The following is a 24,696-nucleotide window of genomic DNA, read 5'->3' on the forward strand; positions in this document are numbered from 1 at the left end:
AATGCCGTAGAAGACCTCTGCCTCCGCCCCCCACCAAGTATCTGCTCGCTTCCCGCTTCCCGTCGGTGCCAAAGCGGGACTGCCCAGCCCAGTCTCGTCCCCGCCGTCCCCTCCTCTCCTGGCCCTGCCCCACTGGTTTCTGTTGGCCGAAGAGAACGCCCATCAGCCCCCCAACCGGGCAGCTTTCCTGCAGGGTGGCCGTGCCCCCCCTCGCCTGGCTTCCCCGCACCCCTGTGCGCCCTCCTCCTGCGGTGCCCCATTCTTGCGCCCTCCGGGCCTTTCCCAGGGCTCTCAGCCCCCACCCCTGCCAGCTCTGCCCTCCACTCCCGCGTGGGGAGGGCTTCGGTGGCCCCCCTGCCTGTTACACGCACGTCCGCACCTGTGGCCAGGACAGCGTCGTCACCTGGCGCCTTCGGCGGGCCTGACGGAGGGCCTGCCGGGGACCGGGCCGACCCGAGCCGGGCTGAGGACGGAGATGGATCTAGAGCGTCCTCGCGGCCGGCGGCGGGTGGTGCGGAAGGAGCCGGGGGCCAGGAGGACGACGAGTTGGGGGGCTGGGAGAGGGGCCCTCAGGGACAGCGGGTAGTGGCCTACACCAGGACAAGGGGCGCTTGCACAGGAGACCCTGCCAGGCCGGGGAGGGGCCCGGCCAGGGCGGGGAGCGAGGTAGGGGTGAGGCCAGAGAGCCCCGCCGCAGGACTGCGTGCGTCCGCTGCGGGACAGCCGGCCGGACCGTGGTCCCAGCTCCGGCCCCTGCCGCCGGCTGCCCCCTGGGGCCTCATCCGCGTTCGCGGCTGCCCCTGCCCCGTGGCGGGAGGGCCCGGCCCGCAGCGAAGTGTCCGTCCCTGGCGGCCTTGAGAGCGCCGCCCTGGGACTCCGGGCCTCCCAGCTCGCACCTCCCACCCCTGCCCCCACCCTGCCCGTCTCACTGGGGTGACGCCTCTGCGCCGGTGCAGCCAGCTCCCACCCCTGCACTCGGGCGCTGCTGGCATCCTGGGCACGGCCGGCTTCCTCACTGGCCGGGGCCCCAGGAGCCGGGCCCACCCTAGCTGTCTGGGCAGGGGGGCTGCGGGGAGCAGCGGCCAGCGTGTGTCATCCGCGTCCTCGGCCCCGGGCCCGTAGACAAGGCAGCAAGAAGGCGCCTGGGTTTGGCCCTCCGGCCTGGCAGCTAGCCGCCCGTTAGCCATGAAGGCCGGGACGTGGGGAGGCGGCTGTGCTGCCCCCCCCCGCCTCCGTGGCCTCCTCCCTGCTCCGCCCGAGCCGTGCCCGAGACGTAGACGCCCCCTCCGCGCCCGCAGCAGGCCTTGCGGTGAGCCCGCGGGGACCAGGACACCCCAAAGAATAGCCAGACGGGCGTGGGGGAGACGCTGCGCACAGCCGAGGCCCGGGGAGGGGACCCACAGACACGCGGACCGGACACGCGTGGGCGGGGGAGACGTGTGCACCGGGTGCCTGGTCTTCCTGTAGACGGATGTGTGAGTTCGTGTCCACGCTTCAGGGGAGGGAGCGAGCGAGCGAGCTGCACGCCCAGCCCACGCCCAGAGAGGGCAGAGATACAGGGACTCTGTCTCTCCCCTGCCTGGGCGCACCCAGGGGTGGGGGAGGGGGGTGGCACCCGTCCAGAAGGTGGAAGGAGGGAGGGACAGACCCATTCCAGCCCATAATAGGCTGCCGGGGAGACACTGACCTTGGGGGTGGAGGAAAAACACGTACCCCAGGAAGGTAGGCCAGAGTCACCCTTACACCGGGACGTGAGAGGACACACAGCCCACAGGGTCGTGAGAGGCGCATCACACTTAGCATCCTGGATGGGAGGGGCGTCACCCCCGTGCCCGGAAGGAGCTAGACACAAACACAGGCACCCGCAGAGCGGGACAGACCCCCCCTCCCTGGGTTAGAGGTGAGACAGACTCCCTCCCAGAGGGAAGAGAAGGACCCCCCCCCCCGGGATGCCCCAACTCACACAGCAGGAGAGGGGAGAGAGACACCCCCCCCCCGGGAAAGCAGGACAGTAGACAGATGCAGACGAGCACTGGCACCCACATGCGAGTGCGCTCACACAGACGCACACCTGCAGAGGGAGCCACACGTACGTCACACATCCCAGGAGGGCAGAGAGGCAGCCGTGCGCGGCGGTGAGACGGACTCCACAGGGGAGAGCCCTGCCGTCCCCACTGTCCGGTCCCGGCGCCACCGCCGCACCCCGACTCGGGGCAGGCGCGTGCTCGCTGCGCCTCCCGGTCCCGGGGAGGAACGTGTTCCGACGCCCGCACTGCGTTTCCCGGAGGACGGTCTGTACGTGGCCGCCGAGGGCACCTGAACTCCAGTCTGTCCCCTTCAGCTCACACGTCTCCGGAAGGGTCACACCTTACTGCTTGCGCCCCCAGTTAACATACTGCAACGAGCGGACATTTGCACAGTTCCGAGTAGAAGGTGCATGATCATCACAGCCACGCTGGGAGTCTGTATAAAGGGCAGTGTCGGCAGTGGACTTGGGAAGCCTTCGGCTCAGCGCGCACCCGAGGCCGCTACCTGAAGCACCAACCCCAGCCCACCATGCCCTTGGCTTCCTGAGCCCTTCAGCTCGCAGGTCTCTTTTCCCCCCTCACGCCTGACTCAGCGGTTCTTCTGTGCCCCCAGAGTCCTGCGTTAGTGCCCGTGGTCTAGCCCCTGGCCTACAGCCTGCTTGACTTGCGCTCGGGGACTCCCCCCCCATCCCCGTAGCTTCACGCAACAGGTGCTGGGCAGGCTTTGCAAGGCTTGCGCGCTACCACTTGGAAGTGGAGGCCGCGTGACCCCTGTGGCCTCACCTACCCAGAGCTCCTCAGGGGCCCCTCCCCCTCTCCGGTCCCCTCTTGCGCAGGAAGCCGGGCCTTCAGACTGCAGGACCCCGTGTGTCCTTAGAGCTGCAGGCAGGGGCCTGGACAGGCTGTCCCCGGCTGCTGGCAGTGGCTCTGGGCTTCCTCGTGGCTGTCACCCGTCCAGCCGTCCTGAGACGCCGAGGCTGGACCTCATCATGGCCCCGCCAGCCCCCCTCTGCCCGCCGCACCTCCCTCCCTGCCCACGCTCACTCCTGTGCTGCCCTGGCCGCGTGGCCGGTGGCCCAGGCAGGCTGGCTGGCTGCCGCGAGGAGGGACGTGGTGGCCGGCGGCCCTGCTGCGGAGCTGGGGACTGGGGGACGTAGCTCACTTCTGGAGCAACAGTATCCCCCTGATACTGTGAGGTGCTTTACTCTGTGCCCGCTGGCCTGCACGCTTACCTACAGGGGCCTTTTTAACGCTCCCAACGACTCCGACCCCCACTCGACAGAGGAAGACAATGAGGCTCAGAGAAGTCCAGTATCTAAGTATTAGATGGTGCCTGAACAAGATTCTCAGCAAAAATACCTGGTTCCCATAAGTGCTCAAATGGCTTTTGTTTTCTAAGCAACCCTGTCCACTCTGTTCTATGAAATTCTAGCTAATAATGATGCCTATGATAATAGTTGTCATAGAACTCGCATCTCTAATAATCTGAGAGTCTACTAACAGACAAATATTAATCTGTTACATAATTAGTACTTCCTTTATATTTACATTCTATTTTGTTATTTAATAAAATAGAAATGTTTAATATTTTGTGATCCGATGATTAATACTAATCTATTAACAGTTAGTAGACTAATAGGGATTCTAATTAGAATTTGTAATAGACATTAGATAAGTGCCCTGAGTTCACTGAGGAAATAGAGTCTATCAGATATGCCCTATCTACAGTCCATCCTCTGACCACAAACCTTATTTGCACCCTAACCCCTTCTCCTCTTGCCTGCTGGGAAGCTCGCTCTCCTGCCCATGGCTCACCATCTCTTTTCCTGTCCCCTTGACTATGGAAATGTGTGCCCCGCATTGGCTGTTTTTCTTCAGCTGGTGGACACATTCAGGGCTCTCCAAGCCCTCACGTGACTTTACCACCTCCATCCAGCCTTCCTCTTTTTTCCGCAGACCCTGCCTGCACACGTACCCCCATCCCCATTGCCAAGTCCAGCAGAGGCTTCCCCTGTGCCTGGTCTGTCGTTCCATGACACAGAGCCCTTCTGCTGCCATTACTGCCATAGGCCACCGTGTTCACCCACCTCCCAGCCCGACACAGTTCCCTGATCCTGTGGGCCAATTTATTCTCCACCCCTCGTAGAGCTAAAAATTACCCGCTCATTGTCTGCGAAGTAATTATTTGAAAACCTAAATGTTAAAAACCCTCTCCCAGATGATTTGTTTCTAAGAAATAATTTATATAATTGAAAGGCCGTGACTAAAGATCCTAGTTACGGTGTTACGTTTACATACAAGCACAAGGAAATCCCCGGCTTCAGTTGAGTTGTGCACATCAGTTGAATGGCCTGTGACCTTTGTGGTAGAGCCAGGCTTTCAGGAATGAGCATGCGCATTCCTTAGTTCCCAGAAGTTGTGAGTGGCATAAACTACACATAAATAACTTCTGACTTTGTCACTGTCCGCCGGTTTTTATTAAGCACTCATGCAGTTTGTAACACATCACATATGGTTTTTACCATGTAAGTTACGTGTGGTGCTGCTTTTAGAGAATTTCTTAAACATTTTATTATAGAATACTTGAGGTACACACAAGCATCGAGGCTAGTAGAATGATCCTCATATTTCCATAACCAGGTTCAACAGTTACCACTTCAGTAGGTAGTCCTAATTTGTCTGTCCCCTACCCCTGTGTACCTCTTCTGTGGACTCTCTTGATGCAAAATTATTTCATATAATTACATTTTTTTCGGTGAATTTCCAAAACATACAGACTCTTTCTAGAGACAGCACAGTACGATGATCACACCTCAAAACAACGTCTTAACATCGTCAAATATTTAGAAATGTTCAAATCCCTACCGTTGTGTCCATATTTTTTTAACAGTTTGCATGACCCATAGGGTCCGTATCTACAGGGAGCTGATAACATCTCTTAAATCTTTTCTGACCCACTGGTTACCCCTTCCCTTTGTTCACCCTTAAAATGTACTTGTTGAAGAAGTGAGGTCTTCTTGGTGTGGTTTAGATAGTCCTATAGAGTTTCCTGCAGGCCTGTTGCTTGTTAACTGCGTCCCTTTAGGACTGCCTGACATGCTTCAGTGGCCCCTCATTTTACATAAGATTCAGGTGCTGCTCTTACCTCCAAACATGTTAGAGTCACCTAGAAAGAAAAGTAGGAAGGGTTGAATTTGTGGAAGAAGTAAATATTACGTTAAGTGCTATAAGCAAGAATACCATGCATGTATGTTGAGTAAATGCAGACATAGGATTCTTTCTGACGTAATATTAAAAGTTCATATCATCAGGTGCACCTGGGTGGCTCAGTCAGTTAAACGTCCGACTTTGGCTTAGGTCATGATCTCACGGTTCATGGGTTCGAGCCCCACGTTGGGCTCTGTGCTCACAGCCAGCTCAGAGCCTGGAGCCTGCTTCAGATCCTATGTGTGTCTCTCTTTCTCTGACCCTCCCCTGCTCACGCTGTCTCTCTCTCAGAAATAAATAAAACATTTAAAAAATTTTTTAATTAATTTTTTAATGATTTTTTAAATGTTTTATTTATTTCTGAGAGAGAGAGAGAGAGACAGCATGAGCAGGAGAGGGTCAGAGAGAGAGGGAGACACAGAATATGAAGCAGGCTCCAGGCTCTGAGCTGGCTCTGAGCACAGGGCCCGACGCGGGGCTTGAACCCACGAGTCGTGAGATCATGACCTGAGCTGAAGTCGGACGCTTAACCGGCTGAGCTCCCCTGGTGGCCCCCCACCAAAAAAAAGTAAAAAAAAAAAAGTTTACATCATCAAAATGTTAAATATGAACAGGTAATTTTTTTTCTTTAAACCATATAGGTAATACCTTTGTAAGCCAAATTGAGATCTTCTTTGCTTTATATCCTACTTTTTGAAAACCTAGCATCGTGTGAAGGTTATCTCCCATGTACTTGCACATTATTTCTACGTATTCCTCACAAGCTAGCTGCTTGTGAGTCAGCACCATGATTTATTTCACCTTGTCCTGGTATTGACTGTGCAGCTTATTTTGAGCCTTCAAAGAAGCAGTGACAAATGGCCTTGCGCATAAACCTTTGTGTGCACCTTGCGTTATTTTTTTCAGATAAGTTCTTAGGTGGGAAATGGGTGGAGGAAAATAATGCTTTCCTTGGCTTGGCAACTGCATGGCCAGTTTGACCTCCAGGAGGACATCTTCAGTCATTATTAGCACATGGGAGTGCCCACTTCCTTAACTCTCCCCAACATAGGCCTTGACCACTTGGAGAAACCTTGCTGCTGTCTGTGCTTTTTGATTTTTCTTGTGCATATTTATCTTTCATATGTTTTCTCCTCCGATCTGCCACCGCTTGCCGCCATTGTTATACTTGCCTTTGACAGCTGAGACCGCTCATGTTCCCCGTGCCAGAAATCCCAGTACCCCGACTTGTTCTCATTTTGCCTGAGAGCTTGGCACCAGATGGGGGCCATCGTAAAGCACATGAAGGGTGTGGATTCATAATCTCTACTTTGGCTGTTCAGAGCCCTATTTCTCCTTTCCGGTTCTTTTCCCCCCAGTTTTAGATCATTGACATTGCAGGATAAGTGAAAGTAGATTCCTCCTACAAGTGCAAGTTACAGTGAAGGGAAAAAAACTCACTTGCCAAATTCGGAACTAATCAGAATTTTCAACACAAATAAATTAAGGAAGTGATTATTCACATTACCTAACTTCTTTCTTAAAAAACAAGGATTCAAATTGGCACCTCTGTTGGTACTTTTAAATATTAACTGGGGCCGGGGGGGGGGGAAACTGAGAAATCTAAATATTAGGAAGGTTCAAACCTTGTAATCAAGATTCTCTGACACTATTGTACATACTAAAACTGCGTCACATTTGCATTACGACTTCCGGAGTGTCATCACTTCACGCTGCTCACCTCTGTGAATCTGAGCCCTGGGGTGAGCCTCGCTGGCCACAGCTTGGGTCCCCTTCACTCCACTTACCGCCTTCGCTGCTGGACCCGGTCTTCACGCACTGTGGACGCTCTCCGCCTCTCCTTTTCTCTTGGTCTCTGTTCACTTGCTCTCTGCTGCCCCGGCTTGTTCTTGCTAGTGCTCCAGAACGTTCCACCATATCGCCTGCCCACATTCCCAGCTTAGTACTCCCAAGCCTGGAAGAATCCTCCCTCCTTGCTGCTGCTTTTCCTGGGCTTCCCGATGGACAGCCATATCACCAGGTGATCTAGAAGCGGCATGTGTAAAGTGGTCCTGAAACAACAGCGAGAGCCCAAAGCCTGTCAGGATTTGGGCCCAGGTTCCTCTCTGGCTCCCTTCCCATTTGCACCCCCACAGCACCAAACTGCAGTTCCTCAGGCTCATCAGTGTGGTTTCACATGGCCACCCTCACGCCATTTCCACTGCTGGAATGTTCTTACCTCCTTCTGCCCACCCACTCAGTGCCTGTTTGTCATTGAAAGTCGTGCGCAGGCATCCCGCCTCTGTGAGGCAGTGCTGGTTCCCGTCTTCTCTGTCCCCCCCAACCCCGGGTGCTGTGTGGCCTTTGGGTCAGCATCTGCATGTAGCCTGTCCTCCTGGAATGGCTCTTGTGCCTTGGGCCCCATCCCGCTAACCCCTGGTCCTTTCTCTCCCTCATCCTGTCAACAGATAAACGGGCCAGGCCTCTGCCAGCTTCAGAGCAAACACAGCGACAGAAAGCTCACCCCTCTCTGTACCTTCCCCTTCAGCTGATACCATTTCTCTAAAGAGCTTCAAGCCTCAGATTTCTCGCCTCGCACCCCTTCCTCAACCTCAGCGCTCCATGCTCGTTCCTCCAGCTCCTGAAATAGTTCTTTCCAAGATTGCTAAAAACCTACATGTCTCCAGATCAAAAGAGAGTAGAATTTAGTTCTTCCTTTGACCACCGTCTCCATGAATTCCTCTCTTCCTTTTGCTTTTCGGACTTCCAGCTACCTGGTTTTTTGTCCTGTTCAGTGGGGTTCCTCCCACCCTCCACTGGGGAGCCTCTTCCGTCCATTCTGTGAGCAGTACGGGTCCCCCTAGGCCCCTCCCCACGCTCCTTCTCCCGAACACCCGTGTGTCATGAGCGCTCTCGCTCCTGTGTCTCTGTCTCAGGCCATCATCAGCTCTCATCCTTCCCCTGCCCTTCAAAGCCTGTGCTGGTTCTCCCTTGTCTGTTAAACACACGGCCATTCAAGGGCTTCGTGCTATTGGTGTTCCGCAACATTAGTCCAGCTCTTCAGTGCCGATGACTGTGGTGTGTGCTTCGCGTGAGATATCGGATCCCATCTATCCCTCAGAGCGACCCGTCGGGTCTAATGATCTCCCTTTTCAGCTGAGGGAACCCCCGCTGCAAAAAAGTCCGTCATTTTTTTCCCCATGGCATCGCAGCTGGTGCACTTGACCCCTGGTAACCACCAGACAAGGGTGCGTCCACAGACACAACGGAGTCTGACCTCGCCCACAAAAGTGCCCTTTCCCCCCATGCCTGGCTTCCTCCAGCCCTTTCACAGCCTTCTGGCCCCTCTCAGCCCACCTTTCTACGGCCTCATTTCCCGCTCCCTTTCTTAAGCCACCATCAGCGCCAGCCAAGGGAGAAATAACTGCCCTTGCAAAGGCCCCGCCCTCGTCCCCTGACCTGCCCCTCCCGTGGCGGCTGCACCCCACCTCCCAGCCCCCCTTGACATCTCCACGTCTTCTCTCTCTCCACTCACTTGTTCTTCCTCCCCAAGTGTTCCTCTCCAAAGCTCGAGTGGGTCTTTTGTCTCTGCAAATTCCCGTTATTCTTAATCTATCCTTATTTTAGGGCATCTTCTACCTTCTATGTTGTGTTATCAGTACTTAGAAATACTCTCTGGGGACACCTTCCCTTCTAGAGTGACACACTGCTTGATGGTGACTAAGTAAATTTTCTGTTTTCCGTGGCAGTTGAACTAAGTGATGGAGACGTATTGATCCGGAACTTTACTCTTCTACAGCCCATTCCTGGAGGGAGGGAGACTCTAATGGCCTATTGAGGAAGACGAACTTGCTAGACACGACCACAAGGTGGCACAGTGACTACAGTGTCCTGGTCTCTGTTGAGGGTGGGCCGAGAAGGAGAGCAAGGTGTTCCCGGTTGCCAGATCCTCCAGGGAAGTCCGAGAGAATTTCCAAATTTTAAATATTCAGTCAACTCTGAATCATTTACAAAGGGAACCAGGTAGGTTGGGCAACTGTTTTCTTCCACGTTTGGCCAGCAGAATGGAAACCTTCCCTCCCTCCCTCTTTTCTCTTCCTCCTGCTGTTCGTTCAATAAATATTTGAGTATCCCCTTCTGCTTCCACTGTTCTAGATATCAGGGTCCCGGAAATGGACAGTAAAGAGCAAGATCTCTGGTGTGATGGGGCTTCTTCTGTAGGCTTCGCCGGAAGATTCTGGAGACAGACTCCAGAGTTTCTTTGCTATTTTATTGATACTTCTGAAGTCACTTCTCCCCCTCTGGCCCAGTATGGACTGATTGGTAGCTTTATGTTACCCAAATGAAATTCAGTGTAAAAAGCAAAAGGACCACAAGTCTGTGTATCGTTGTGACCAATTCTGTTTTAGCCATGATTTTCTGTGACCTTCTACCTTACTTTCTGGATATCCTGCTTAATCAAGAATTGACTATGTTCACTTTGCAGTTAAAGATACTGAGGTTCAGGGGTGCCTGGGTGGCTCAGTCGGTTAAGCGTCTGACTTTGGCTCAGGTCATGATCTCATTGTTCATGGGTTCGAGCCCCGCGTCGGGCTCTGTGCTGACAGCCAGCTCGGAGCCTGGAGCCTGTTTCTGATTCTGTGTCTCCCCCTGTCTCTGATCCTTCCCTGCTCACGCTGTCTCTCTCTCTCTCAAATAAATAAAACATTAAAAAAAAAAGATACTGAGGTTCAGAAAGGCTAAAACATGCAATTCACATAGGCAAATACATGGAAAAATACATACTCAGGTCTCTGTACCATTCATTACCTTCTGATCAAAATCAATGCCAGTAAAATTTAAAACAGGTGCCTGGGTGGCTCAGTCCTGTCAGTTAAGTGTTTGACTCTTGATTTCGGCTCAGGTCACAATCTCATGTTCTTGAGAGTGAGCCCTTCCTTCATTGGGCTCTCCTCCGAGTGTGGAGCCTGCTTGGGACTCTCTGTCTCTTCGTCTCTCTCTGCCCCTGCCCCGCTCACATGCACTCTATCTCAAAATAAATAAACATTTTTTAAAAATTCTAAAAAACCAAACAAGTCCAGTATTGTGGCAGGTACCTATAGAGAAATTTGACACAAACGGCATTGTTGCCAAAGGTACTGTTTGCCAAAGTGGACCTAATATAAATTTGTTTAGTTCAAATTGCATCTAGTGTTTAGAAACATTTCTTCTGCCAAGGGGTAATAAGCAAGAGTGTAAAAGTAATACAAGCACGACCATTTGGAAATCTCAAAAAATACACCCTGCTCGTTTTAAAACTGGGAGAAGTCACCATCCACTAGAGCAGCCTCCTTTGTGGTGTGTCATAGTTGAGTGCTCATTTTGTCCCCAGTATTGGATCCCCGTCACCTCCCTGTGCCTCCCCTCCATACTTAATACCTCCACCAGCCCGACTCTGCAAGACAGGATTCGTTTTCACACTCCTCTTGCCAACCCTTGCTTCAGTTTCAGGAGGATGAGGGTAGGGAATTAATCTGAGATGCTCTGTGAAAGAGACAGTCCAGTATAGAAGTCCCAGTGCGGAATTTCTGTTCACCATTGGTGTACTTCGATGGAGCACATTTTTTCCCTGATATGTAGCTATTTTCTCTGACTTGGGGTAATCTTTATATTTTCAGAGGTGCAATCTAATCTTTTACCACAGTTAAGCCACGGGCAAGGATCGGTCCATCCCTGGGTGGTCACGATCACGTATTACCAAATCAACATTCAGTTCCACACACAGAATGACTGTGGGCTCCACGTGGATTGGTTTTGTTTTAGCTGCGATTTGGGGTCACCTGTGACTGACCGCCATAACACTGAAGCTACACACTGCCTGTGTCACAGAGATGAGAAGATTAAGAGCATACCACTCACCAAACGTCACTTTCAGTATTCATCTGGCATCACAGCTGTGTGCGACGTCCTCTTTGCGTGGAGTTTTGCCGTTGTTTGTCCTTCAGAGATTCTCTTGGCTGTGATTCTGCAGGAAAAATGAAAACAAAAACAAGACCCCTTATTTTTAAGTGCACATCAGGCCATTTGGGGGCGGCACTTATTTCTGAACAACACACTGAGTAGCACGGCTTTGCATTTTGAACCCCCAGAATTAAGCCAGAGACTTTACATACGTGACCCCGTTGCCTTTTCACCGCAAGGTAAGTGCGGAGTCCCACCTTGCAGAGGAGAATGCCTAAGAGCCACTATGGTGTCGGAAGTTACATTTAGACGGAGGCTCAGGCAAACGCGAGTCAGTCGCCTCCGTGCACCGTCGCCTACTCCGCCGTCGGCGCCGTGACTTGGTGCAGGCGTTTGCAGCGTGAAGACCGTTGCCAAACCGTACCATTCGGATTGTGGGAGGGCAGCCTTTCCGTAATCCAGGTGCACGTGGGAGCGGGGTGCGTCCTGCAGAGGAGAAGGGGCGACCCCCGTCCTGGTTTGGGGCTTCAGCAAGACGACCTGAGGCCTCACCTTGAAGGCTCTCAACCCCTTTTTGTTAATTACGTGTTGACAAACACTGCAAAGCCTTCCTAAATGAGTTTATAATTCCGGAAGGTCACATTTCTTGGGAAAAAGGTTCATAACCTAAATAAAAACCGAAAGGAGAATCTACACTCCGTTCTGCTTCAGAAAGGAGCAAAAGCACAGGAAGGTCGGTTGTCTTCCGAATCATCTCGAAACATGGCGGGCGACGGGAGAGGGGGCAGCAAATCGTACAGGTGGCTGCACTTAGGATGATTCGTACATCAATCGGAATAATTTAATACTGTTCACCCCTTGGGAACATGACTCACACAAGGCTCCTCCACGCGTCGCCAGTCTCCCAGACCCCGCGCCTGCCTCTTGCTGTGGCTCCAAAAATAATAAATTGCCTCACATTTCCCAGACCCACCGTGCGGTTTCTGACCCCCTCTACCTGCCCACCTGCCCAAGCAAGGCTAATCCTTGTTCTTTGCATATCTGGGCCCCAGTGTTAACATCGTTTTTTTTTTAATTAATCAAACGCAAGCCTCCCAATTAGCATGGCACTTCTTTCTTGTAAGGCTACCACTAATTAACATATTTAAAAGGTCCGTACAGAGGCTGCATTGAATCGGTTCAGTGGGTACTTCCTTTGGTATTTGATAAATGGAACTTATCCCAGAACTATTTAGTATTTGTGGGTCTCAGTCCCAAACAGAGTGTATTCCTGGAGCCTGTAAATCATGTCGTGTGATGGGCAAGCCTCTAAAGCAACAGGTGAACCTCCCCGGCTTCCTCCACGGGCAACAGCTGAGAATGTGGCTCCCAAAGCAGCGGAGACGTATCCTTTCTAGTAAGGACTGAATGTGGCTCTTACATTGAAGCCAATATTCCTGTGTTTCTGCCCCCCACCCCCCATGGGAAGGGAAGATTTTAGTTATTTTGAGTCATTGCCCTTATAAAGGATTGTAGCTTATCAGCTCACAGAAAGTGATGTGCTTTGGTGTTCTGTTTTGTTTTGGCAAATGTCAGTAAATTGACATGAAGATTTGTGTGTCATCCTCAGTAATCTGGTTCTTCTCAATATGAAAACCTGGGCTTTTTATCTAGCTTATTGAGAGGTGTGATTGAGATTTAATAAACTGCGCACATTTAACGTGTATCATCTGCCAAGCTGTGACACCGGACCACCTTCCTAAAACCTTCACCACGACCAACATAGCACACATAGCCGTCATTCCGAGAAGTGTACTCATGTCCTTTGGTGAGCTGTCCCTCCCAGGCCCCCCTCCTGTCCCCAAATAACCACTGAGCTGCTTCCTGTCACTACAGATTTGTTTGCATTTCCTAAACTTTATATAAATGGAATCATTTCATATATACTTTTTTCTGTCTGACTTCTTTCATTCAGCATAACTATTTCCAGGTTTCTCCATATTACTGTGTGTATTAATAGTTCCTTCCTTTCTATGGCTGATGAGTAGTCTGTGACATGAATCTGCTACAGCTTGCTTATCCACTCAACATATTGACGGGCATTGGGGTCATATCTAGGGTTTTTGATTTGTTTTGTTCTACTATTACAATTAAAGCTGGTCTGAATATCCGTGTATGAGTCTTTGCATCGATTCAGGTTTTCCTATCTCTCGGTAAAGACATAGGTGTGAAATGGCTGTGTCGTATGGTAGACACATGTTCAACATTTTAAGAGACTGCCAGACTTTTTAAAAGTGATTTCATTTTTTTTTTTACCTTCTTGCTGGTCGTAGGGGTTCCGTTTGCTCTCCATCCTCACCAGTACTTGGTGCAGTCAGATTCATTTTAGTCACCCTAGTGGGGTAGATGGCGCCATCTCACTGAGGTGTGGATTTGCATTTCTGTAAGGACCCATGATGTTGAGCCTATTTTCATGTGCTTATTTGCCATCCATATATCTTCATTGGTGAGATGTCTATTCAGATATTTTCCCATCCTTCAATTTCGTTGTTTCTTATTGTCAACTTTTGGAAGTTCTTAGTATATTCGGGGGATAAGGTCTTTATCAGATCTAGGCTTTGCAAGGATTTTCTTCTAGCGGCTCATCTTCTCATTTTTTGAACATTGTCTTTTTTTTCTCTCTCTTTTTTTTTAATGTTTTATTTATTTCTAGAAGAGAGAGAGAGAGACAGCGTGAGCAGGGGAGGGTCAGAGAGAGAGGGAGTCACAGACTGAAACAGGCTCCAGGCTCTGAGCTGGCAGTCAGCACAGAGCCCGACGCGGGGCTCGAACCCACGAACCGCAAGATCATGACCTCAGCGAAGGTTGGACGCTTAACCGACTAAGCCACCCAGGCGCCCCTGAACATTGTCTTTTGAAGAGCAGTCTTAAATCTTGATGAAATCCAGTTTATCGAGGTTGTTTTATAGGTTGAGGCTTCAATGTTGTAGCCAGGGAAGTTTTGAGTAACTGAATGTCACAAGTTGTGTTTTATTCCAAAATTTTTATAGTTGTAGAGTTTACATTGGGGTCCATGGTTCATTTGGAGTTATGTTTATATATAGTGTGAGTAGTTCTTGTTGTTGCTGTTAATGAACACAAACTTTTCCAGCAACGTTATTTGAAAACCCATTCTTTTTGGTAAAATATTTTTTAATACAAAAGTAGGACATTTGTAAAATACAGAAGAATATAAAACCTATATCTTGCTAATGTTTAAAAATAAATTACCTAGATACATTTAGGGATATTATGGGGGGAGCAGTTCTAACTGTTTAAGAGTCTACTTTACAAGATTGGAATCATAGTATATTCTCTGTCTTGCTTTTTAAATGCATCATATCAGTGTTTTTCCTGTGTGATTTAATATTCTTTAAGTGCCTTGTTTTTAATGGCTACATAGTTATTCTGTCACATAGACATATACTTTACCCCTTTTATTAGACATTATCAATTTTTATTCTTAAAATATACTTTGAGCATGCTTACACTTAAATCTTTGTCTCTCACCTTTCTTTTTTTTTTTTTTTGCTTACATTTTTAGAAACGATTCACAAGTTCAGCATATATGAATATTTAAAAGGCTTTGATTACATATTCCCACAGTGTAGTCCAGAAAATGTTAATGGTCTACACTCCCACCAGCAATTACTAAGAAAGTTAATCCTTATGGCAAACTTTGCTTGTTTTCTTTCTTTCTTTTTTTTAATATTTTTATTTATTTCTAGGAGAGAGAGAGAGACAGTGTGAGCAGAGGAGGGTCAGAGAGAGAGGGAGACACAGACTCTGAAATAGGCTCCAGGCCCCGAGCTGGCAGTCAGCACAGAGCCCGATGCGAGGCTCGAACCCACAAACCGCGAGATCATGACCTAAGCGAAAGTCGGATGCTTAACCGACTAAGCCACCCAGGCGCCCCCTTTGCTTGTTTTCTAAAAGCATCAGGGATGCTGAGCGCCTGGGTCACTCAGTCAGTTAAGCGTCCGACTTCAGCTCAGGTCATGATCTCGTGGTTCACGTGTTCAAGCCCTGCATCGGGCTCTGTGCTGACAGCTCAGAGCCAGGAGCCTGCTTCGGATTCTGTGTCTCTCTCCTTCTCTCTCTCTGCCCCTCCCCAGCTAGTGCTCGCTCGCTTGCCCTCTCTCTCTCTCTCAAAAATAAACATTAAAATAAGTTTTTAAAAAAGAAGAAGCCCCTCTTCTCATCTGAGACAAACATCTCTCCATTTTCTCGGGCCCCCATTTGTTTTGTTCTTCCTGCGTCTTTTNCAGCCTTTCTCGTCTCTTCCAGTGCAAAGCTCTTTGGAAGAGAGCATCCTTTTGCTGGCAGTCATTTCCTTCTTGCTCAATTGGCCATCCACGTGGGGGTGTTTCTCCTTCCCCCTCCTTCCCCACCCTTCCCCTCCCTCCCACGCCACCCCCACAGCCTTTCTTGCTGAGGTGTGGTGTCTTCATGCCTACGTGGTGAGCTACATTCTTAGTAGCTTCGTCTTTTGGGGGGGGGGTGCCACCTTTTTCTTCCTTCTCTGCCCATCACCTCTTTAAATTTCCTTGTTTTGTCTTAAAGCGGCAGTCTCTAGGCACCGACTCGAGTTCATCAGTAACGTGGTGTGAGTGTGTCTGTGTAAGAGTGAGCTGCACAGCCCTGCCCCTCCTTACCTCCTTCGTTACTGTGGTCAGGCACTTAAGGGCTTGTCCGCCCTCTTCTAGAAAATGCCTGTTTGTGCTGGTTTTCAGCTCTCTGCTTAGACTTCTCCAGCACCCGCGGCTGTGTCTCCTGTGCACACACATGCCCTGTACTTTCTCACTTCCCTTCTTTTTCCTCTCTTCTCCCCCCGCCCCCACCTCTCCGAGTACTTGTTCTCAGTGTCTCGTAACTGCCCCAGTTGTCGTTGGTAGTACGTGAGTGTACGATGTCCCAGCCACTCAGGATTTAGTGCACTTCTCTCGTTAGATTCTTTACAGTGTCCATAAACCATACTGCACTCCAGCCGGGGCAGCATCTTAGCATATGTAATAAGCCGTGCTTCTAATCCAGGAATTCTGGCCGACTGGCATGCCCTACTCCCCACCCCTCACCCCCTTTCCTTATTGTACATTCTCGAAGGTTAACAATCACCCGAACTCTATTGTATGCTTTTCCTTTTCTGAGCCTCTTTGGTCCTTGTTTATACTATATAAACTATTGATTCATCCCTCTAATACCGCCTTCTGGCAGCTTTTATTTTGATTAGCAGTCACATGGCTTCCCTTGACATAAGGTATCTACCCCGTGGCCGCAGCTACCTTGTACACTCGAACAGGGGCCATGCTGCCTGCAGCCCAGCGATTTCAGATAGATGCCGTATGCCATGGGTTGTTGGTAACATTTATTGCATCAGTGTCGGTTGTTTATCTTAACAATTGGTGGCCACGTATGCTTGAGCGGTGACTCTGTAGCTGGGAGAAATGAAGCAGGTGATTTGTGCATAGAGCTCCTGGCGACCCTTCTCTCTCAGTTAACGCCCTTGGCGGTGGGTCTTCGTTACCTGTACCGACAGAGCCAAGTCGTGGGTCATCCGATACCTTGAGTGCTTTGGAACACTTTTTGGTGTTTCTTTGTGTGTTCTTGAAGACGGACTTGCCACCTGCGAACTCACTTTAAGGCAAATAATGGCCTCCTCGTAAAGACATGCTCAGGACCTGCGCGATTCTCTGTCTCCTTACTCTGTCTCTCCTTTGGGGCATTTCCGGTTCTCACCCTCACCTGTGGACCCATCTCCGGAGGGGAACACTCGTGGGCAATGTTTCTCCATCAGCTGTTGTTTAGGAAAACCTCAAAGGTACTTCTGAAAACCGTATAGAGAAAATGTGGATGTATCTGAAATATAAATGAGGGAAATAAGTGGCAATTTTGAGAAATGGTGGTAAACTGGGAATAATATTTGACTGAATAAAAACATGAACAATCTAGATAACTTGTGATTCGGGGGAAACCTATAAATCCAGGCATAGTGAGTTATTTACTTTTCCCTTTTCAGTGTACTGTAAATTAATTTGTTTCGCATTTGTTTCTAACAGGAATTGAGCTAGATTTTCCGATACAGCGTGAAAGTATGATAATGAACAAAAACCAATTTGGTTCCTATGCCGTTAACCAGATTGGGTCTGACTTTTGGAATTTCAAACTAACTCTTCTTTTCTTTTTAGGTTGCCTCTTGGTGCTGCATTGGCCGTATTTGGCACCCAGAATGCTTCATTCTGTGATGGTCTATTAATAAGGTTACCTTGTACAGTTTGGAGCAGGGCCTCAGGTAGGTGGCTTTTATCATTATATGGCATGGCTTTCAAAGTGACCCATTATTGCGGTTTTTAAATAACTGAAGACGTCGTATTAAAAGCTTTGAAAAGCATGCCACATAATAAGCATGCCACTTACTATTTTAAGGGCTATCAATACGTATTGTATTCAGCAGGACTTTATTAATAGTTATAGTCTAATGGAAGGATTGGAATACTGGCAATGAGCAGTCTTCCTTTGTGCACAAATTGCATAGCTGCTGTAAAAGCTTATTTGCTCATCTTCCCCAAATAGCCTGCAGATGAACTCTTAAGCTCTCCTTTCTCTGAATCTTGCTCGAAGAGATAGACTCGCCCACTGTCACCACTCTGTCTCCTGGCTGTCCACTGGGAGGGATCTGATTCACGACGGGCCGGTGGGGAGGGCTGCTGCCTCTGCTTGTGGGGAGGGGGCAGGTGCTAGGCTGAGGGACCCAGTGGGACAAAAGCAATTCGCTAGCCTGGTTGGGAAGGGGACACACCCAGGCATCTAGATTTCCCGGCCTGCAGGTGCAGCTCGGTGGCACAGCATCAAGGTGTAGCGGTACTTGGACATCCAGGCACCCGTGGGTGTGGTACCAGGTAAGTCTGTCAGCAGCACCCCCTATGCAGGGTTGGGGGCTAGAGGCCAGGCCCCTCAGCCCTAGGAGAGGTAGATGATAAAAACAAAGGTGGTTGCGCCAGGTGCCAGAGGATGGGCCCAAGGTCATGAACTCCGCTGAGGGCAGGCAGGGGCCTGGTTCTGGGAAGGATGACGCAGGCCGAGAGCCAGGCAGGGTCCCACGGTATATGTGAACAGAGCTTTCGCATCCAGTAAAAGGTGCATAGATTAATCTGGCTGAGATCCCTAATCACAATATTCTGTGAAGAATTAAAAATCCAGCTAGCTACCATATTGTTTTGAGTCATTTGTATGTGTGTATAGTCCATTTTTTAGATATATGAGAAGATGTTCATAGTTTTGAGTGTTACGGGTTGTGGATTTTTCTTTCCCTTTTCTCCTTCATTGTCGTTTTTATTTATTTTTTATTTTTTTGATGTTTTATTGATTTTTGAGACATAGAGCATGAGCGGGGTAGGGGCAGAGAGAGAGGGAGACACAGAATCCTAAGCAGGCTCCAGGCTCTGAGCTGTCAGCACAGAGCCCCACGCCAGGCTTGAACTCACGAACTATGAGATCATGACCTGAGCAGAAGTCAGAGACCCCTAACCAACTGAGCCACCCAGGTGCCCCTCGTTTTCTTTTTTTTTTTTTTTTTAATTTCTGAGAGAGAGAGAGAGAGAGAGAGACAGCATGAGCAGGGGAGGGTCAGAGAGGGAGGGAGACACAGAATCTAAAACATGCTCCAGTCTCTGAGCTGTCAGCACAGAGCCTGACGCGGGGCTTGAACCCACGAACCATGAGATCATGACCTGAGTCGAAGTTGGACACTTAACCAACTGAGCCACCCAGGCGCCCCATCTCGTTGTCATTTTTAACCTAGTTTTTGTTGAAACTGTTTTAGCAGCCAGAAAAAAAGTAAAAATGTTTTTTATTACTTTTCCTTAGCCAACGACATTTATGTAGATCTTCCCCGTTTTGATTTCTCTTGTATCCATAATCCCTCAGACATTTTCTCTGATATTTTCAAAGTCCTCCTCACATTTCAATTTCACATGAAGAACATCCTCTTTAAAGACTCTGAATTTCACTTTGTTCCCTTTTCTCTCCTACAAAACATCATTGGCTGTTTCCAAACAATAAATCGTAATCAACACGGGTTGCATGTGCTTATGAAGCTATGGGATAGAATGTTTGAAAGCAGAGATATTCTGAGAATGCAGGCTGACTGAGCACTACCCAGGCGTGTCTCTGCAGTGCCTTACGGGTCACCTGCCCGTCCCCGACTCCAGCGCCCCCTGACAGAAACAGGAGGGACCCCCAGGCGGTTGTGGTCCCCTGAGTCCCCTTCCACCCCTCTGCCAAAACAAACTAACCGCTTCATTCTACAAGCTGTCTTCCGAGCTTGCTTTACGCGGATCCAAAATTTCAGAAACATCAAAACATGTTGACCTGCTTGTTTTGATTCCTGAAATTCCTCATCAGAAGTATGGTTACATTCAACAAATATTTATCAAGCATGTACTATAAGCCAGAACACTGACCAGGTGCTGGGGGTATAAGGATGAATAATAGTCCCCCCGCAGATGAATTTAGGGTCCCCGGGGGAGAGGCAAGCAATTTCAAGAAGAGCTTTACAGTGTATAGGTGTAAAAGGCTCCAAGAGGTAAAGTTGGGAAGTTCATTCTCGCTCACATAAAATCAGTCAAGGAATGTAATTATCAAGTCTCTTCTGATTGTGATCGCCAGGGTGGCGCACGTGTCCTCTGGAGGTGGAGGACAGAGCAGCCGTCCCCAACTTGACCATTTTGCCTAGACCTGATGCTATTTACTCAGTTATATAGAAATCTATACATGTGGCTGTTTCCAGAAGTGGTCGTGTCCGGGACAGCCACACGGGCATAACTTAGGAAGTAATGACACACTCAGAGCCTCACCTGGATGTGGGCTCTGTTTCCGTGACACAGTTTAGGGCTGCTCAAGACTTTGCACGCACACTTAACAACCTTCGTACCTCTTCGTAGCCCGTAGCACGAGCCTGTATTGAAAATGCACTTGACTTTGAGATGGCTTCAAATGAATTCTCTGCATGAGCTCTTGTAACTACATAAAGCTCTCTTTCCATCACACCTGCTCCTACGTGTACTGTGTCTGCCTTCCCGCTGGCATTTGTGGAAGGATTCAGTACCAGTGCCTGGACACTTCAGACCTGAAACCTGTCGGACACTGTTTGTAACTTCGTAGCATCAGACAGTTAGCCATAAATGAATGGAGGCCTGGTCTCCGAATGTCGGGGGCCCATCAGTGTCAACGTTTTTAGAGTTGATATCAAGCCTTTTTTGTTGTAGCCCCGGGAATGTAAGAATAAGAACAAAAACCCCCTCACAGTTTATGAGATAGACAGTTTTTGGATGGGGCTGACCTGATAGTTACCTACTTTATACCTAGCCAGAGGACCGATATTCTGGAAATGTTTGATACCCCAAAATAAAAAAAAAAAAAAACAGGAAAACCTCTATAAACAGTTTTGATGAAGCAATCTTCCTTTGTAGGCAGATGTCATTGTGATTCTTTGCTTTCTCAGGCACCAGTGATTCCCTTGTGCACAATTGCCCTCTCATTTCCTGTTTGCAAATAAGGACTAAAACTGCCCTTTGTGAAAAAGATGGAAATACCTCATATACCATCCATGTGTATTTTTTTTTTTTTGACGTTTATTTATATTTGCGAGAGAGACCGAGCATGAGCAGGGGAGGGACAGAGAGAGAGGGAGACACAGAATCCGAAGCAGGCTCCAGGCTCTGAGCTGTCAGCACAGAGCCGATGCGGGCCTCAAACGCACGAGATCATGACCTGAGCCGAAGTCAGATGCCCAACCGACTAAGCTGCCCCGTTTTATTTGGATGAGAATATACAATCTCAGGGAAGACTCCTCCACATACTAGGAAAACGAAATGCTGACTTCTACGTTATAGATCATTAAAAGAGAGCTTTTAAAAGAAGAAAAAAAATTTTAACATGACATTTATGTTCTATAAAATCAATAACCAGTGAAAATCTTTCAGAATTGGAAGATAAAATTTACTTGAATATTCCATCTTCATCAGATTGTCTGTTCCTTCTCTCTGGATACTCTAGAAAATGTAATAAACAGCCGTTCTCGGGTTCAAGGTGGCCCAAAAAGGAGCATCCTGATTATACCGAGAGAGAACCGATGTTGGAATTGTTTGGTTCCACTTTGGAATTGGTTGGACTTTTTTCCATTGCTCCTTATAAACAAATAGGTCTGCTTTTTCCCTTCACTTCTCTGTTAGCTTTTACTGTTTGTTTTTTAAATATAAGGCTTTCTACATACCAGTGAGGCTAAATTTTCTGGTAAGTTTCAAAAGGGTTGTGTTAGAACTACATTTTAATGGATTGCTCCAAGTATGAAGTTTGTTATTTGAGTACTCATAGCTCAGGTGGGTCAGGCTCTATCCCGGCTCTTTGCAATGTCTCCTGCCTCCCAGTGGGGACACCTCTGCTCCTTTCTGTCCTCTGGGCCATCAATAGCCTCCTCTGACCATCTAACCACCCGCTCCTCCCCCCCTTACCCCGCCCCCCATCCTTCCTGCTGCAGGTACAGGTACGCATACTGGGCATGTTTTCACTCCAGAAACTCTTACTGGGAATGGGGACTGGATTGATACTATATCTACTTGTACCGCTTCCTTAGCAATGGATCAATCAGAGAAGGCTTTTTTCGGAAACAAAACATTTTAGGTAGTTCTTATTACAGTTGCTGTTGTTTTAATCCAAGACTTTACAAATAGCTGCTAAGTTTCAAAAATACCTTTCTAGTGGCTTTTTTTGTTTACTGGTCCAAATCGTAACTGTACTGTATTATTTTTTACTTGAACAGCGATACGTATATTCTGTCCTATGTCTGTTATGGTGATCGAGCAAGCCTATAGTTCATTTTGATGCTGGAAAGCATGTGCCCTGCTTTAATTATTTTCATTCATTCAAAAAAATGTTTACTTTTATGGGAAACAGCAGTCAATAACACTGACACAGCTCCTGCCCCAATGTTGCGTACAGTCTATTCTTAATAGTCTTAGATTTTTATAGTTGCAAGATACATTTTTCCTTTTCTTATTCATTAATAGATTTTACAGACTTACAGAAATTGAACGCTGTAAAAATTTCCACATTACATTCACAGTCAAAAAAATGTTCTAAGTATGCCATCGCCCTTAGTTCAAGATGGGTCCTCAGTTATGTTATCTTGTTAATTTCTGTCACATTATCCAAAGTTCCGTTCTGTACACGTAAGTTGAAGTGTTAGCTATTGGTAAGTTTCCTTTTGCAAGCTTCCTATCTATATGAAAAACATGTTTTAAGCAAATGTCATTGTTTACTAATGGTGTTTAACGATTGACATATGAGAGAATAAATAAAGCTGATTATCGATGGCATTTACCCTTAATTACCAAAGTATATGTTTGACTTTTAACTTAAATATGAAAGAAACTATTGATGCAGGTAAGTGTTGTAAAAATTCACAGCTGTTAGACAAATGACAATCAGAACTGCGGAATTTAAAAGCACAGACACAGTTTCAACACAGAGCTGTTCCGCCAGCGTCCTCAGAGGAATCTGTTTCAGTGGACCCTCTCCTGTATGATTCATTTTTGCTTCTTATGTTTCCGCATGAGTCACTGTTTTAGAATGTAAAACATAGGAAGATGAACATGTGTGTGTGCACGCACACACAGGGTTCCCGTTAATTACTATTTTTATGTATGCAAGTTGCCCTAGAAAAAAATGTGTTCCTTGTATGAGCAAACACTGGAAAGGCGTTCTCAAGTGCTGTTTTCTCAGGACGATTGGAAACGGGTAGATGTCCGTTTTCTACCTTGCTTCCCAATTCTTAGATCCAGGCAAAGAAGAATTGTGATCCGTTGAAGAGCATGATGGCCGCTCTTTGACACATAAAAATGAAAGAAAGGAGTATAAATCTTGTTGCAGACTTTTCAGAACAGTAGTTAACAAAGTCTTTCTTATTCCTGTAAAAAAAGAGCCCAGAAGTCATTTTAGTTGTTGTTTTAGTTAGGATTACATAACTGTGAACTGTATATTTTTTAATGCTTATTTTATCACGCTCAGTAATAATGAACTCTAACCAGCTCCTGGTTTCCTTTGTTTGAGGAAATAATTAGCAGCCCTTTGAAATTACTGGGTCATTCCTACGAGCCCAAAATAGACTGAATTTAAGGAAATTAACTGTGACTTTGGAATTATGTTTTGTTATAAAATGAATGAAAATGATGGCTTTATTATTTTATTTCAGACTGTAAAATATGTAATATTTTGAAATACCAATATTTCAAATCGAGATTCAGATTTTAAACTGTATTGAACTATTTCACCTCTAAAGGGTTTTCATTATAAATACCATTGAAGAATAAGCATCCATGAAATTTTTATGAATGTATTTGAAATGCAGTGAAATTTCTACTGGACAGGAAAAATACCTAGATGTCTTGTTTACTGGTCGGCTTTGGTTTTACATTTTTCCCTACCCAGATCACCGTCCACCCTGATAGGTATGCTGTTGTTATTTCAACCGTTCTTTAAATGGCTTAAAATTTACTTGGAAAACCACCTTTATTAAAAGGAACGAAGTCTTATATTTGTGTCCTTTGGGGTATCATTCTGGCAGCTCCGACAGGGAGAATGGGCACTGTCCGATGGTCTTATCTTTTAAATGTAACGACAGGATTTGTCCACCTGCAAATTCATTGGCCAACCCAACCTCCTCCTGGAATGCGGTCCTGTAAGAGTGAAAAAGGAATTTTAGGGCTTACGCCCCTTCAGAATATTCAGCCTCTAGGAGCCTCTCCCCTTAAAATGGCAGTGATGCTAAATCCACCTCTCAGGTCCACTGAAACCCAGGGAGGTCACAGAGATGAAAACACTCTACACTTGTCAGGTATTTCTATTATGAAAATAACATAATACACAAACCAGGCTTTCCTGTGCTTAACGACCCTCCCAAAACCTCAGTATGTGCCCCGGGCAAGTAAGTATTTACAAAGTCAATTTTATTATTTTGCAATTTCGATGTGCAGCATTCGGTGCTTCCATTTATGCATGTCCTGTGCTTTACAAAAGAATGGAACGTCTGCTTTCACTTTTTAAAGATCTTTTATTAGTCAGAATTTTTATTTTTCTTACTTTTTTAAAACTGTAAGAATCATGCTGCTTTCAAAAATGCCCTTAGTATTTTTGTAATGATGCTTGAATGTCCTCTAGCAAATATTTTATTCACACATCAAATTTTTAAAGGTATAAAAATTTGATTTCAGGGGAAATTCATTAGATTCGTGTTTGGAACGTTAGGTAAAATTATCTTCACTTAACTTGTCATTAGTGAATCCTTTCATTACTGTATTTTAACTGTTTGATTTCTCTTACCCCTCTCGTGTTCTTACAATCACGATTTCTGAGCATTCGCCTTTAAAACATTCAGAGCTTATTAATCTCTCTGTGCCCTGTAGTCTCTACAATGGATAATCCTTGTTTTTTCTCTGCCTTTTGACCATTCTTTTCACATTTACTTGTACAA

At 47.5% G+C, this 24,696-nt stretch overlaps 1 protein-coding gene and 1 long non-coding RNA gene across 5 annotated transcripts in view; one reads left to right on the top strand and one right to left on the bottom strand.

The window, feature by feature from the left end:
* The window catches only part of PLAG1 (PLAG1 zinc finger), a 46,771-nt gene that overhangs the window by 16,341 nt on the left and 5,734 nt on the right, over window positions 1–24,696 (top strand). The window contains exons 2-3 of one of the 3 annotated variants that reach the window (XM_077758261.1): window positions 17,357–17,460; window positions 17,996–18,067. The exons of 1 other annotated variant lie outside the window; for it this stretch is intronic. The gene's annotated coding sequence lies outside the window, so the exon portion shown is untranslated. The remainder of the gene's footprint in view (window positions 1–17,356; window positions 17,461–17,995; window positions 18,068–24,696) is intronic. One more of the 3 variants, XM_077758263.1, reaches the window with a different exon arrangement.
* Window positions 4,497–11,555, bottom strand: LOC144226739 (uncharacterized). Of its 2 annotated transcripts, none has more exons than XR_013333724.1 (4): window positions 11,411–11,555; window positions 11,112–11,217; window positions 7,022–7,285; window positions 4,497–5,193 (listed from the first exon to the last, which is right to left on the bottom strand). It is a non-coding gene; the product is annotated as an uncharacterized LOC144226739 (long non-coding RNA). The 2 variants fall into 2 exon arrangements; XR_013333723.1 differs by having other exon boundaries at window positions 11,366–11,555.

This window comes from Crocuta crocuta, unplaced genomic scaffold (genome assembly GCF_008692635.1).
Source record: "Crocuta crocuta isolate KB4526 unplaced genomic scaffold, BGI_CrCroc_1.0 scaffold338, whole genome shotgun sequence".
Lineage (NCBI taxonomy): Eukaryota > Metazoa > Chordata > Mammalia > Carnivora > Hyaenidae > Crocuta > Crocuta crocuta.